Source organism: Prionailurus viverrinus, chromosome B1 (genome assembly GCF_022837055.1).
Source record: "Prionailurus viverrinus isolate Anna chromosome B1, UM_Priviv_1.0, whole genome shotgun sequence".
NCBI classification, from domain to species: Eukaryota; Metazoa; Chordata; class Mammalia; order Carnivora; family Felidae; genus Prionailurus; species Prionailurus viverrinus.
Window position 1 is genome coordinate 107,608,217 of NC_062564.1, and position 15,697 is coordinate 107,623,913.

Genomic DNA, 15,697 nt, shown 5'->3' on the forward strand with positions numbered 1-15,697 from the left:
TTCTGAAGCAGGCTTCAGGCTCTGAGCTGTCAGTCAGCACAGACCCCAACGTGGGGCTCGAACTCACAAACATGAGATCATTACCTGAGCCGAAGTCGGATGCTTAACTGACTGAGCCATCCAGGTGCCCCACAATTTCTGTATTAAAAAAATGTTTATTGATTTTGAGAGAGGGAGCAAGAACATGAGTCAAGGGGGGCAGAGAGAGAGGGAGAGACAGAATCCCAAGCAGGCCCCGTGCTGTCAGTGCAGAGCCCAACGCAGGATTCGATCTCATGAACTGTGAGATCATGACCTGAGCCAAAATCAAGAGTCAGATGCTTAACCGGCTGAGCCAGCCAGATGCCCCACATTTTCTATATTTTTCAAAGTGGTTTCCATGTGACAAAACTAAGTGCATCAATTGCCTTGATTGTTCTCCTCAGGCGTCATCAGCTTGAAGATGTGTCCTTCCCACAGAAATGTTGTTAATGGTTTGATTCCCCACCAATGTGATTTCAAGAGTTGTCAAATCTTGTTTCCTTTCTCCCTATAGTATCTTATATATATGTACTCATGAAGAAATCTGAGGATTTCTTTCCTCTGCCAATTCCACTCTGCTATAGGTCAGCACATAACGTTCCCCTTTAGCAAGGTTTTGTGCTCTTTCTACCACCACCCTCTCTTTCAGTCCACTGATTCCTCTGACAGCTGTGGAACTCTGGCTATCCAGCTACCTTCAGCACCGCCCCTCCTGTCCACACTGCAGCTGGGGACTCATGGCAGCATTGCCCACATCACCTCCATTCTTTTGAACGACTAGTCAAGGCTCTGCCATTGTCAGGTTGTATGCTATTTGCACCAGAACCAGTCACCCCTGAACTGCCTTCGGAGCATTTACAGAAGTCAACGTACACTCTGTATTTGAGTTTCTGACATCACTCGACTCTGTTTTTCTGAGAATCTTCTGAATGTTACAGTGCTGCAGATTCTTAAGTGGTAGATGCCACTTGACTACAAATTGCCACCGGGCATATTATTTATTACTATATCTCCATGTCAGGAGTACACTAAGCACCCAATAAATATTTCAGGAATTGAACTTAATTTATTTCATCTGCTAAGACTCACTTTTCTTCTGAAAGTGGGGGGATAATACCCTGATCTTTATTGGATACTGTTTTATAAAGATATTAGAATCAAAGTGTTATAGCCCAAAGAGGTTACCCCCTTTACACAGGGCCATCTTATCACCAAGTCATTCAACTTCCACAAGGTTAAATGGGTTAGGTTTTGTATTGAAATATAGGTTTTAAGTTAGTTTAATGGAAGGGTATAAATTATTTTGAAGGGTTTAACATATACACAACTACTGGGGTAGGAAATATACAAGATGAACCTGAGGCCTCCTGGAGCACCAGAAAAGCAAGAAAGCACTCAAAAATAAAAAAACAAACAGCCCAACTCACAATGATGAGTGCATGTCAAAGGGATATGGGAGCCAACTGAAAGAGCCCCCAATGGCCAAACCTGGAACAGTTTGAGCAGAAATAAACAAAGCAGTATTGGATTATAACCCAGGTTTAAAATAAACAATCTTAAGTTCATACTGATATAAATAAATGTTTCAGTATATAAATAGGGGGAAAGACACACATCTCTCATATAGAAGGATCCCAAATAACTTAAGTAGATACACCACTCTCAGGGTATTGGAGCATAACTTCCAAGTCTTTAAGTGTGGGCTGTGTAGAATATTTTCCTTCCAAAGAGTATGTTATAAAAGGGGTTGGAGGGGGGCCTGGGTGGCGCAGTCGGTTAAGCGTCCGACTTCAGCCAGGTCACAATCTTGCGGTCTGTGAGTTTGAGCCCCGCGTCGGGCTCTGGGCTGATGGCTCAGAGCCTGGAGCCTGTTTCTGATTCTGTGTCTCCCTCTCTCTCTGCCCCTCCCCCGTTCATGCTCTGTCTCTCTCTGTCCCAAAAATAAATAAACGTTGAAAAAAAAAATTTTAAAGGGGTTGGGGCCAGGGGCAGGGGGAGAAACTTTACATTGGAGAGGCCTGAAAAACACTGCTTTAACCAGATGATCAAGATCAACATCAATGGCAAGTCATGTTCATAACATGATATCATGTGATGAAAATGGCAGTTTATCTCTGTGCTCTCCTTCATACCTCTAGGTTCTTTCTTGACCATTGATTTGGCCAAGCTTTGGTAGGCTTCATGCATACTTCATAGTAGTACTTACATCTAGTCTCTCTCTCTTTTTTTTTTATCATTTCAGAGAGAGAGAGAAATAGAGGGAGAGAGAGCATAAGTGTGGGAGAGGGACAGAGGGAGAGAGACCCAGAGAGAGAGAGAGAGAGAGAGAGATAAAGAGAGATTGAGAGAGAGAGAGTATCTTAAGCAGGCTCTGCTGGGTGTGGATCCTGACACAGGGCCCTATTTCACAATCCTGGGATCATGACCTGAGCTGAAATCAAGAATTGAATGCTCAACCAACTGAACCATCTAGGCCCCCCACATCCAGTCTCTTTAGTTCTTACAAGTGTTTCCAAATATGGCCTAATAAGAGCCAGCTATTCAGATAATAACATTTTTAAACTATTTAAATTGTATCGATATTAATAAAATAGAATTTGCCTCATGTTTCATACCTAAACTAAACGACCATGGATATTCAAATGGTGGCTATCAATAACTCTTTTTGTCTATTTTAATTTACTTTTTTTCTTGCAATCTTACTTCATGGGGCCTCCAGTCTATGCACAGGAAAGAAGGAATTGTTAACATAACATGGTTCTTTTAAAATATTTGCAGTATATATATTTTTTAAAAAAATATGTAGATTTCTTACCACAGTGCTTTAGTAATAGTCTGCTGGTGCTTTAAAATTATAGCTTAATGTAAGAATTATAGGTATAAAAATTAGAAATATCCTTTAATATCCTCCCAATGGCAATTTTTTTTTTCTTTCTTATTTATTAAGTTAACAGGGATAAGCCTGGCTCTCTTAAAATCATAGGAGAAAGCATGGTTCCTGAACACAGAAACTTGTTTCAGTGTAGGATGAATTTGAAATTTATATTGAATGATATGAAAGGTTTTTATTCCTGATTTTCAATGTATCATAAGTGCCCAGTGCTCACTGGGTGCTTTCTAACCATCATTTTACTTATTTTTTTTCTGTTTTATTTTATGCAGCTACAATTTATTATTTTCTCCTATGAAAATCACTTCTTTAAATGAATCTTGGGAGCCCATCCTTATTTTGTTTTGCCTTTTCAATGGTCGTGATCAGAGCCCAAAGTTCTCTCTGTTTTCAAAACACTCTGTTTGGCTGCTAAGTGGAATGCTAAACACGCTAAAAGCTGTTTACTTAAAAGATACTAATATTTAGCTACATCATATTTAAATAAGAACCTTGTGTGATACTGGAAAGGAAGCTGCCAAAATAAATTCTCAAAGGAGGGATTTTTCTATTCCATTTTCATATGCATGACATCTGGGAACACATCATGGGGAATGTTAACATTGGAAGCACTATTAACGTTCTCCATGATAAGCAAAAGAGCAAATTGTCATGAAAAGGTCATCTTTAGTCCTATTATGACTTCTGTAAAATGTGGGACCAAGTAATTTTTTATAAATGAACAATGACCATGACTGGACACAAGTTCAACTTTAAGTAGGAGTTTTTTGTGTAAGATTTTAACCTTTCCAAAGTCTGGGGAAAACATTTTTAAAAAATATATATGGCGCTTTAACAAAGACCATTGAATCAAACTATGAAAAATGCAGTGAATTATATATTCTGGTGTTTTAATTGGTAATTTTTTATTATTTTGTTTTTCATCACCTTTGCTGTTGCAAAGACCAACCCAGTGTCTTCACCTGCTGAATAATAGGACCTCAGTGTATTCCTAAGGATTTATTGTCCATTAAGTGAAGGCAATAGTCAGGATTGGAGTCATTATTCTATATGATCTTAGGTTACTTAATTTTTTTAAACTCAGAATCCTCACTTAAAAATAAAAATGAATATGTTACACACAGCAAAGGTTATTGGGAGAATTGGAACAAGCAAAATTTTCTAATAGTACATTTTTACTTGTACTCAATTCTATAACTACTTCAGAGGGAATCTGGAATGTATAAATAAAGTAACATGAGTGAAAATATTATTTCTATTAATAATTTGTAATTAATAAGCCATTAATAAAGTTATTTCCATTAATAATCAAGAGGAGGCAGGATCAAACTCTATTCTTACTGGAATAACAATAGTAAAAAAAAACAAGACCATAGCTAATAATAATAAAAATTATAGTAAACACTCAGTACTTACTCTTCACCTGGTGCTTTTCTCAACAGTTTATAGATAGTAATTAATTTAACTTTTCCAGAAAACCATAAGCATTAGTTACTATTATAATTTACACTTTTTTCAGACACAGTAGGTGCTGTTAACTCTTGGTGTTAAATGGTTGCTCCTGGAAGTCAATCATATCTAGGGATGTATCATGAGAACAGCAACGGAATATTTTAGGAAATAATTTCTCCTATTAGAAAACTAACTATCCACCAAATTACTATTGTGTCATTGAAACTTTCATTTTCTAAGATTAACTGGTGGTTGGTAAACAGTTTTGCTGTGGCGTGCAAAATTGACTTTTCTTGTTGTTCTCGCAGATACGAATCTCATGCTTATACTTCATTAATATGGCTTTACATATCATTTCCTGAATCCAAATATTACAAAGAGAGCTTTTTTGAAATTGCTAATGGCCTGGTTAATTAAAATTCAGTCCATTTTCAAATTTGTCTTTGAACCTGGGGCAATTTTTTTCATTCTCCTGTGTCTCATGAAACCTTAATAATTAGTGATATAGTTATGGTTTGAAGTTTGAGGTATTCCTTTCAGAAAAAAAAAGTTGTACATGATTTAAAAGATGAAGCTTACATAAAAATTGCCTTATTATGACTGTGTCTGCATAATATGTATTGAACAACAATGCAATCCAACTTGCCTAATTATCTGTAAGACACTGAACAATTTGCTATGAATACCAGACAGCATGCCGGCATTTCCCAGAGCATCCAAACAATTACGTGTGGAATTTGATCATGCAAAGTGCTTCTGAGTTAGGTAAAACACCAAACCATTGTTCTCCTACAATAAATCTCTATTCCTGTGGGGATTCCCCATTCATCTTTCCACTCTTTTTCTCTGCTGCCACTGTCTGCTTTGCTTTGTTTTGTATTCCCAACTGCAATTCAGTTCTTGGCTCTGACAGCTGGATTATGAGTGGTATTTGAGGTTAATTAAATCCGTGATGAATTTTAAATAGAAGTACAAAATTAGGGCAGCAAGACCTAGAAAAAGTCAAATTTACCGAGAGTTGTCTAGGGGAAAATGAATATGATGCCTCAGAGAGAGGAGCAGGGTCTATCATAATTGTCCAGTACCTTCAGAGAAGTGGATGTCTACCTTAAATGGAGAATCTGTCACACAGCTTACTATCATAGACAAATGATACCAGGTTATTGAAATCAGTGGGGCCACACAAAGTATTAAAAAAATACTGATGTAATTTCTGAACTTTTGTTTCTGTATGCTTTGAGCATTATTTTTGACAGGACGCAGGAGGCCACCTGTGCAAGCATAATAGAATTTTCTTCCGAAAGGCACATATCAAAATGAAAAGCACAAAGCCTTATTCACACAGTGCAGTGTTGTTTTATTCATAAAGGAAGACAAGATGTTTAGGAGTGGTTTAAAATTATCTACAGGCTTTTCAAAAAGCACCATTTACTCAATCTGTTTTTTCAACTAGAAAATCTTTAACATAGCATCTTTTCCTTTTTGATTCTGCACAACAAATGCTGCTCCATAATCTAACCTTTTGATCTTTCAGTTTAGATTTCTCATTAAATGTACTCTAAAATTTAAATGTTAAATTTAGATTTTACATTAACTTCATCACTCTTACCAAATAAATGAAAATGCCAAATCTCTGCAACTGTTGACATCTGCAGGACATTGTAGTAATGTTGTATAACACAATGCTTCCTTGTTAGCAGTTTATCGAGTCTTATTTGAAAAGAATAATAGGTACGTGACAATATGTTTGGGACAATGATTATTATTTATTTGAACAGATTTTCATTTAATAAATAAGATTGAACGGGTTATTTTATATATTCACACTACACGCTCAACTCCATGTTTGTAAAATTGGTGATTACTATAATTCAAGTAGGAAATTCTGCTTTCAGCTGTGAGTGATTACAACTGAACTCCACTCCCACAGCAAACACACAGAAAGATGGAAGAGATGTATAAAACCACCCTGTTCAGAAAAAGGACAAAAGGCAGAGCAGGGCTGTGATCCTTACATAAACAGTAAAAAAGAAAATGAGCCCTGTGATTATCCTTTCCAAAACATGGTGCACAGAGAGGGAGCCAAGAACAGGATAATAATTTTGTAGAGTTAAGGGAGGAGTTAGGAATTCAGGGATGCTGAGTTAGTTGAAATCGGGAAAGAGCTCTGGAGTGAAGGGAGCTAGGCCAAGAAAGATTTCAAGAAACCTGTGTAGTGTCTTTTAGAATATGATACATCACACAAGCATTGGCTGAAATTGCAGAGAGCAAGCAAAGAAGGATAGGTAATGAAGTAGCAAGTTTTTAAGAGTTCATACACGGGTAGCAGACTCTCAAATTCTATAAAACATGAATGGAGTTCTCACTGAACACTTGTGAGTTTTAAGAGAGACTCCATCAGGGCCACCATGGTAGTAACAGGATTAATCTGGCTCTATGGTGAAAGTTCAATGAGATCTACAATAACAATGCTGGCAAGCCTCAAAAATCTGGTGAATTCACAGGGAACTTACATGCTTACCAAACCAAGTCCAACCCTCTTTAAAGGAAGACAACAAAAACTACCAGTCAATAATATGACATTTTCACTGACCAGCATCCAATCAAAAACTACAAGAAATGTGAAAAAAAATAGGAAAATGTGAATTATAACTAGGGAAAAATAAGGCAATAAAAACATATGAGGAAGTTCCAGAAATTATAGAATTAGCAAGCGTGACTTTAAATTGCATCCATAATAGATTTTTTCATCATTTTATTAAAAAGAAACAAAAGACAAATAAGGAAAGGAGACTAAGAGATACAGGTTTCCGATTAGTAAATGAATAAATCATGGGCATAAAAGGCACAGCACAAGGAATATAGTCAATGATACTGTAATAGCATTGTATGGTGACAGGTGGTAACTACACTTGGGGGGAGCATAGCATAACACGTGAACTTGTTGAATCACTGTATTGTACACCTGAAACTAAAACATTGTGTGTCAACTATACCCACAAAAATAATAAATTAATTAAATTCCTTTTTAAGGCTATTTACACTGAGTTTTTCCCCCATTTGCTCCACACAATGAAAGAGGATGGAAAAAGGAGCACAAGTAAAGGACTTGGGCGTTTTTGTTTTTTATTTTTTTGTTTTTTTTGTTTGTTTAGTTTTTTGTTCATTTTCTTTGTTTTTTTAAAGATTTGTATGGATATGGGACACCTGGGTGGCGCAGTTGGTTAAGTGGCCAACTCTTGGTTTTGGCTCAAGTCAGGATCTCACAGTTCATGAGTTTGAGTCCCATGTTGGGCTCTGCACTGACAGTTCAGAGCTTACATGGAATTCTTTCTCTCTCCATCTCTCTCTCTCAATAAATAAATAAACTTAAAAAAAGAATTGTATGGATATTTCTGCTTCTGTAACAGGTTTTTAATTCAGTTTTGTGGCTGAAATGACCACATCAATATGGAGACATATAGTTGTTGCTTTTAAATGTATCCTTTATTATTAAATCTTATTTTATTCTATTTTTTAAGTTTAATTATTTTGAGAGAGAGAGAGAGAAAGAAAGAGAGAACAAGCAAGTGAGGGACAGAGAGAAGGAGGGAGAGAGAGAGAGAGAGAGAGAGAGAGAGAGAGAGAATCCCAAGCAGGGTCTTTGCCATCAGCATAGAGCCCCATGCAGGGCTCGAACCCATGAACCCTGAGGTCATGACCTGAGCTGAGATCAAGAGTCGGATGCTCAATTGCCTGAGCCACCCAGGTGCCCCTAAATATTATTTTATACCCTAATTTCAAACGTTTATAATTTATAATCACTTGGCTGTACATTAACAATGCATTGTTTTGTTCAGTGTTGAATGTGTGATGATAGATAATGATGTCTGTGATACATGCTTCAAAAGTATATAGACACTAATAGGTTATTAATCATAGATCAAAATAAGCTCTTATGGTTTATTTCCAAGATCCTACACATTAAAAATTGAGTTTAGAATCTGGCTGTCTTTTTGAATTACATATGCTTCAGTCTAGCAGCTGAAAGCAGCATCACACATATTTAGCCTTTGTTTTCATGCTTAGTCTTGAAAATTTAGCTTTCAGCTGGAAACACATTTCCTATTTAAATCCAGGATTTAGCACACTTCTTGTCTACAAATGGTCACTAGCCTCTTAATCCAGATAACATCTCCTCTTTACTTTGGTCCTTTGTTTTTTACATGCTGAAGTTCAATGCTGATAGCAAAACCAAATATAAAACCATCTGTCAGAACCCAGGAGAGTTCATTATTATTCACTGCATCCTCGCGGTGTAAGGTCAATACTACAACAAGATATGATTGAGTAAATAGGAAGAGAAGTTGTCTCAAAGTAGAAACTACCAGCTGTCAATACAATCGGTAACAAAAAAAAGCAGGGAAAGAGCCTTCAAGAGGCTGTGTTGCCACATGGGAATTGATTCCTTTCCATGCCGAGGAGGTGTTTTAACCAAAGAGCAGCATTCATTAGAAGTGTCATTGTTTAATATCTTTCCAGATATAGCGGATTGCATCTCAAATACTTCGGTCAGCATAGGTGGCAAATTATATTCAAAAGGAAGGGAACATAAAAAGATTTGTCTTCATCTATATGTGGTGCTTACTGTAGGTTTAGGGTCTAACCAGTAGATCATTGGCTCATGAGATCATTAATCTAAGTGGAACAAAGTTAAATGTTAAAGATTTCCAAGACTCAGGAAGCAGGGTAAGACATGACATAAACTATAATAAATATTATTTTCTTTGTCCAAAAGTACAATAACTTATTGCAATATTTTAAGACAGCTTTCTAAGAAGAAATAATAAAATCTACCCAATATGTTTTTTAAAAACATCATGCTAAATATTATGTATTTAAAATCTCATATTTTATTTATACTTACTTTTTTAAGTTTATTTATTTTGAGAGAGAGTGAGAGAGAGAGAAAGAGGATGAAAGCAGGGGAGGAACAGAGAGGGAGAGAGAATCTCAATCAGGCTCCACACTGTTAGTGCAGAATCCGATGAGGGGCTCAATCTCACGAACTGTGAGATCATGACCTGAGCCGAAATCAAGAGTTGGATGCTTAACCTACTGAGCCACCCAGGCGCCCATCTTTATACTTTCTTAAAGTATTTCTGGAGCAATTCCTGGTTCAATCACATTAATTTCATTTTTCAGGGTGAAACATAAATGCCTATTTTCTTCCTCCATACATTTTTCTACATGTAATTGATCATTTTCATTTCAATGAGAAATATTTTAATGGAAATGAACAACATGTTCCAGTGTAGTTGTAGTGAATATCCAATCTTCTTAGGCTACATTTTCTGTTAAGTCTCACGGTGGCTAGAGGTTTTTAGGACAGGGTTGTATACCACATGACATCTCTTTATTTATAAAACTGCCATTTGTGCATTTTTGTTGGCACACGCCTACCAGTAAGTCAGTCTTGAATATTTTAAGTCAACAATATCGTTAGATTAGATCCTCGCACCTCTTCAAGAACCCGGATTCAGCAATCTCTCTCTCATTTCTTCATTAACAGTTATTCTTGTGTGCTACATCTGTTTTTTCTCCCATCTGAAAACACAAACAAACCCAAGCCAAGAGCTAAACCTCTCCAGACTTTCCCACTAGCAACCACACATAAGTGTGTTGAAAGAGTTCTCCATATCAGTGATGTCAACTGCTCTACTCTTCCTCTTTCTGGAAACTATTTATCCTTTCTTACCTCCTTTCCTACTTTTTACTCCATAAAAACGCTATCACAATGTAATAGACTGAAAATTTTAACTTCTTTTCCTTATCGTTTCTCCTTGTTCTTTCCCATTTCTACACTACGCAATGAAACATGCATGATGGTAGGCATTTAAGGATGTTTTCGTCACTGTTGTGTTTTCCACTTTTACAATATTACCTGACAGATAATACACCCTTTAACGATATGTTGATTAATTAAGTGAAAGTTTAGACAATCTGTAAATGAAATTTGACATATTAGAGGAAGGTCTTCTTTTTTCTTTTTCAATTTGAGAGAGAGAGAGCATGAGCAGGGGAAAGAGGACACAGAGAGAGAGAGAGAGAGAGAGAGAGAGAGTCTTAAGCAGGCTCCATGCTAAGTGGGGCTAGAACCCATAACCCTGGGATCATGACCTGAGCTGATATCAAGAGTCAGACGTTCAACCAACTGAGCCACCCAGGCACCACAAGGAAGTTTAATAGAATAGTTTACAGTCTAAAATAATAATGTAATGAAGGTACATGCAAACAAGAAATTTTGATCCTTATTGCATGCAAAACACCAAATTTAACTTTAGATGAATTAGTTCAAAAACCAAAAAGAACATAAGAAAATAGAGAAATTTTCTTAAAATCTCTAGCTAGAGATAGTTTTGCATTCGAGAAGGCAAATGTAGGCACTTGAAATGAAAAAGTTATAAAGAGATTTAAAATGCATAATTGAACATATTGATAGATTTGATTCCATGAAATATGTACTATACATGTGTATATTTGAATATCTGTAATATACACATATTTATTCATAATTAAAATTAAAACCAAATAAAAATTCAATAACCTAAGGAAGATGCTAAATGCCAAGAAATAAATTGGTAATGGACATTAATAAACAGGTTAGAAGTACATTTATAAAATAATCTTGCTTATAAAGGAGTTGGTCAGGATGTAAAATTTTTGGAATGCCTTTTTGAAAAATGATCTATAATTACTATAAGGCTGTTTCACAGTATTCTTACTAGGACTAAATTCTTCCAGAAAAACAACAGAGTCACAAGTAAACACACAGGCACATATTCTCACACACACACACACACACACACACACACAGACTTTTTCTGAAAGTAGAATAAAATATCCTATTATTTTCAATTATTACAGGAATATATATATTCTATTTGTTATTCATTTATGTTTTTTATTTTGCAAATTATCTTCTTCATATACATGATTGTCAAACTCTACCTTGAGTGGGCTTGGTATCCTTCCTCGAAGGGGCACATGGCATCTCAAACTGAAGTCACTATTTTCTGTCAATGTCGTTTGCCCTATTTTTGAAACTTAGCTTAATTTAGATCATCATTTTTAGTTATTTTTGTTCACAACCTGGAGTGGTATTTCTGCTACATAAATCAGCTAGTGTCTATCCCTTCTACTTCTATATGTGATTTCATCTGCCCACATACCTGCCTCAGCTCTTATGCAGCTTCTCATTACCTTGAGAGTTTCATAGTTCCTTGAAAGCTCTTCCTTATTCATAATTTCTCTAGTTCTGATTTGTCCTACATACATTTGCCAGAGTATTGCTTCTGAAGGGCACATTTGATCATTTCCTCCTCTTGTTCATAAACCTCCAAAATTGTTTTGTTCCCCAACTCTAACCCTCAATGTGCCATACTTGTGATAGGAGTTGCCAACCTCAAACCTCAACAACATACCAGATTCTACTCTCAAATAGAGGTAATTGGTAGTAGAGGAGTGTGTGTGTGTGTTTGTGTGTGTGTGTGTGCACGTGTGTGGTTTTTTTTTTTTTATTGTTGGGTGATCTCAACAAAAATCTTAAAATATTAGGGTCACAGTTAGGGTTTGTGTTAGGTTGGGTTAGGATTCTCCAAGTGCATTCGCATGCACTTACTGTTTGGAGGTCTCTCTGTTAGGAACCCAGCCTCCTTTGTTAGATTTACTTTCTGCTCTTTCTCTTCCCAAACCAGCCTTCTCCCTGGAACTTTCATATTTATACATGTATAAGAATCTCTGACTTTGGCAGAAATTTAGAAATGCTATTTTCAGGGTCTATATTTTTAAATGTTAAAAACTCTTTGATGGCTATTATGCATTCTGCTCTCGAATCTTAATTGGCTCAGCAGGCAGCCCTGGGGCCACAGGAGCCAGGCGGTCTTCCTGTGGAGAACTGACCCCATCAACATTCTGAGGAAAATGGAACTCAGTCTGCCCGTTAACAGTTCAGAACACTTCAGAACGCAGGGCACAAGTCAGCATGGAAGTTCACATACACTCCTATGGCCCTGATTACCAATTTGGATCACAAATTTCATGTGGGTCTTGCTCTTTAAAGATTCTCTAATTTCCTCATTTAAGATTTTCCCCCCTTGAATTGTACTTTCATATTTTCTGCTAGAAGCATTATTCTTCCACGACCTAGTCACAATGATAGAGAGGCTTGAAAATAACATATGTGTTCAACATTTCAACTTTGAACACATTTTTATAAAAATGTAAGTTAAAGTAAATAAAAAAATATATATATAATGAAAAGTATTTTATTTGTAGTTTCAGTTGCCCTTTCCTTTTAAATTATTGAAATTACCTGTTAAATTAAAAAGCACAATATAATAAAATTAAAAAGCCCCAAATTTTACATAAAGCTATTTTTATTTTATGCACTTGATTAAATATCATAAAGATGTCATAAAAGTAGAACTACTTCCAATTCTATGCTCTAAAGTTATGTATTATAAACAATGGTGATACACTTCACGAAGGTTATGTTTACAGCACATATACAATTTCAAGAGGAAGATGAATTGTTTAATATCATAAATGTACATCAGCTACCATTTGCTAGTGTTGTGAAAATCATTTCTAATCCATGAGTTTCTCTATCACAAATCACAAATGGGACCATCAAGATAAGCAAGGAAACAGATGTTTAGAACTACCAGGAATCAATACCTAATTATGAAAGAATCTATTGCATTCTTGCTGTCTGAGAAGAAGGATTTGGCAGGTTAATTAATTTGTCTTTCCTCTTATCTAAGCACATCCATCACTCAAACCCTACATACATTCTGTATCAATATCTATCTCGAACATTGGCAGGAATACAATATACAGACTTCATGGCGCCCAGATGGCAGTTGTATTTTATTTTGAGGTCATAGGGCTCTTGTCCTATGTGGAGGACTGTTTCCTTATGACCTAAAAGGTATTATCACTAGATTGGATGTTTAGATTTTAGAGATGGTGCTCTGCAAAGTGCTGAGTGCTGGACTCTGAATGAGGCTCCTGTGTATTCTTTTAAAAATGTGTTTTTCTGGTTGTGTTTGTGAAACGTGCCCCCAAAATGCTGGTCCTCTCTGGGGTGTGAAAGCAGAATCAATACAATCCATAGGTTTCACATAATCTTTGGATAATATGCTAATTTTTCATGATAACTTCATGAATTCTAAATTATATAAGAAACAAATCTTTACTTTAAAATAAATCTTGGCAGAAATAGGTAAAAAGTAGCCTTAACTTTCCCTGGTAAAGATCCAGGGTTATTATTAAGGCCGACATCATCAGAAAATATGTATGTATGTATGATCAGTTACCTAAGTTTCCATTGATTTGAATTTCTTTAACTCTTATACTCTAATCCCCCTAAATTCTAACTTCTATCTTGACCTTATTTAGCATTCATGGCCCATAACCCATTATCAAAAGTAAATCTTGTGAGCATTTTAATTCCTTTGCTTTTGTCTCCATCAGTCTTATCCCTGAGAAAAACCAACTGATTTTCTCCTCCAAGTATACTTGTAAGTAGTAAATACCTAGAAAAACAACAACAGTAACCACATGGAATGTTGACCATGCTTACTTTAATGACCAGAAATATCAAATCAGCAAATAGCATTGCCCAGTAATGTTCCACATTTCCCTTATATGCTTGCTTCCTCACTCTTCAAGGCAACTGGTTCACATTTCCTCTTTCCTCAGCTATTACACACACACACACACACACACACACACACTCCCTACTCTTCTACTCAAAAGATGGTAGTATCTTATATTTCAATGACAGGAGAAAAATTATAAGAAGCCAATACCTCATCTCACTGACAGCAAACAAGTTTTATGTCTCATATGTCAACATACTTTATGGTCTTTTGCCATGCAAAAAAAGAAATTTTCCCGTTGCCCTACATCTCCTTTAAATGACAACTTTCTAATAGGTATCCTTCAGAACAAAAGTTAAAGAAAAACGTTCTCTTCTGTTATCTACACCTCTGCCACAATTAAATTTGGTATTAGTTTCCCTTCACTCCTCAGTCTCCTAGGTAATTTCATCTAATGCTCTGTTTTATATAACAGCTTTATGTTAATAATCTCTCCCTATCACTTCAGAGGTCTATACTATCTTATTAATTACTTCACATGTACACTTGCATATATTGTAAGCTCAAACTTATTATTAAATAGAATACTTAATTCCCACCTTCACCTGCATACACAGAAGCTGCTTCCCCCACCCCCTTTCCTATTTCAAAGAACTATGCTATAATCTAGTTTATGAAACAAAAGAGTAGGATTTTTCTTTATGCATTTTGTGATACTGTAGTTATAAGAAATATGTATTTGGTCTTTCTGCCCATTCCTGGAACAGAGCTCCTAGAATCATTGGAATTTCCTATGTGATGAGAGCAATAAAAGTATCTCTTGTTCTGTTAGATGAGGTGACTTTTGGAACATACCTAAGGATGGGTCTGGTTGCCAGAGAAACCAACCACATGATTAGAGGCAGAACTTTCACTTTCTCCCTGCTCCCCTCTCCACACACCTCCAGGCAGGGAAGAGGGGTTAGAGATTGAGTTCACCATTAGCCAATAATTTAATCAATATTACCTATGTAATGAAGCCTCCATAAAACGCCAAAAGGACAGGCTTCAGAGAACTTCCATTTTGGTGACATGTGGAGAGGAGGGGAAAGTGGTACACTCTGAGAGAGCTTGGAAGTTCCTTCTATTTTCCCCAAGCCTTGCCCTGTTTATCTCTTCCATTGTTCCTGAGTTATATCCTCATATAATCCAATAATCCACTACATAAATATTTCTGTGAGTTCCGTGGGCTGCTCTAGAAAACTACTCAAACCCAAGGAGGGGACTTTGCAGAAGTTCAGATGATAACCTGGCCTTGCAATTGGCATCTGAAAGTAGGCAGGAGGCAGTCTAGTAGGAGTGATACCTTAATCTGTAGGATCTGACGCCATCTTAGGATAGATAGTATTAGAATTGAGTTGAATTGAATGACATCCAGCTGGTGTCAAAGCATTTTTTGGTGCTGTAGTATTCCTTGACACACACACACATCAGGATTGGGTGCTCAGAATCCTTGTCCCTTTTGCTTTCTGTATCCATTCCATCAGTATCACTGTTTTCTGAATCAGTTTAATTGTGTCTATCTGTATTAATACCAGACTGTTTTCAAACACAATCATTTCTCATGTGAACATTGCAAAACATTCTACAACTTTGCTATTCAGATCTATAGAATTGGCAGGCATCTCCTGGGAGCATTTCAGAAATGCAG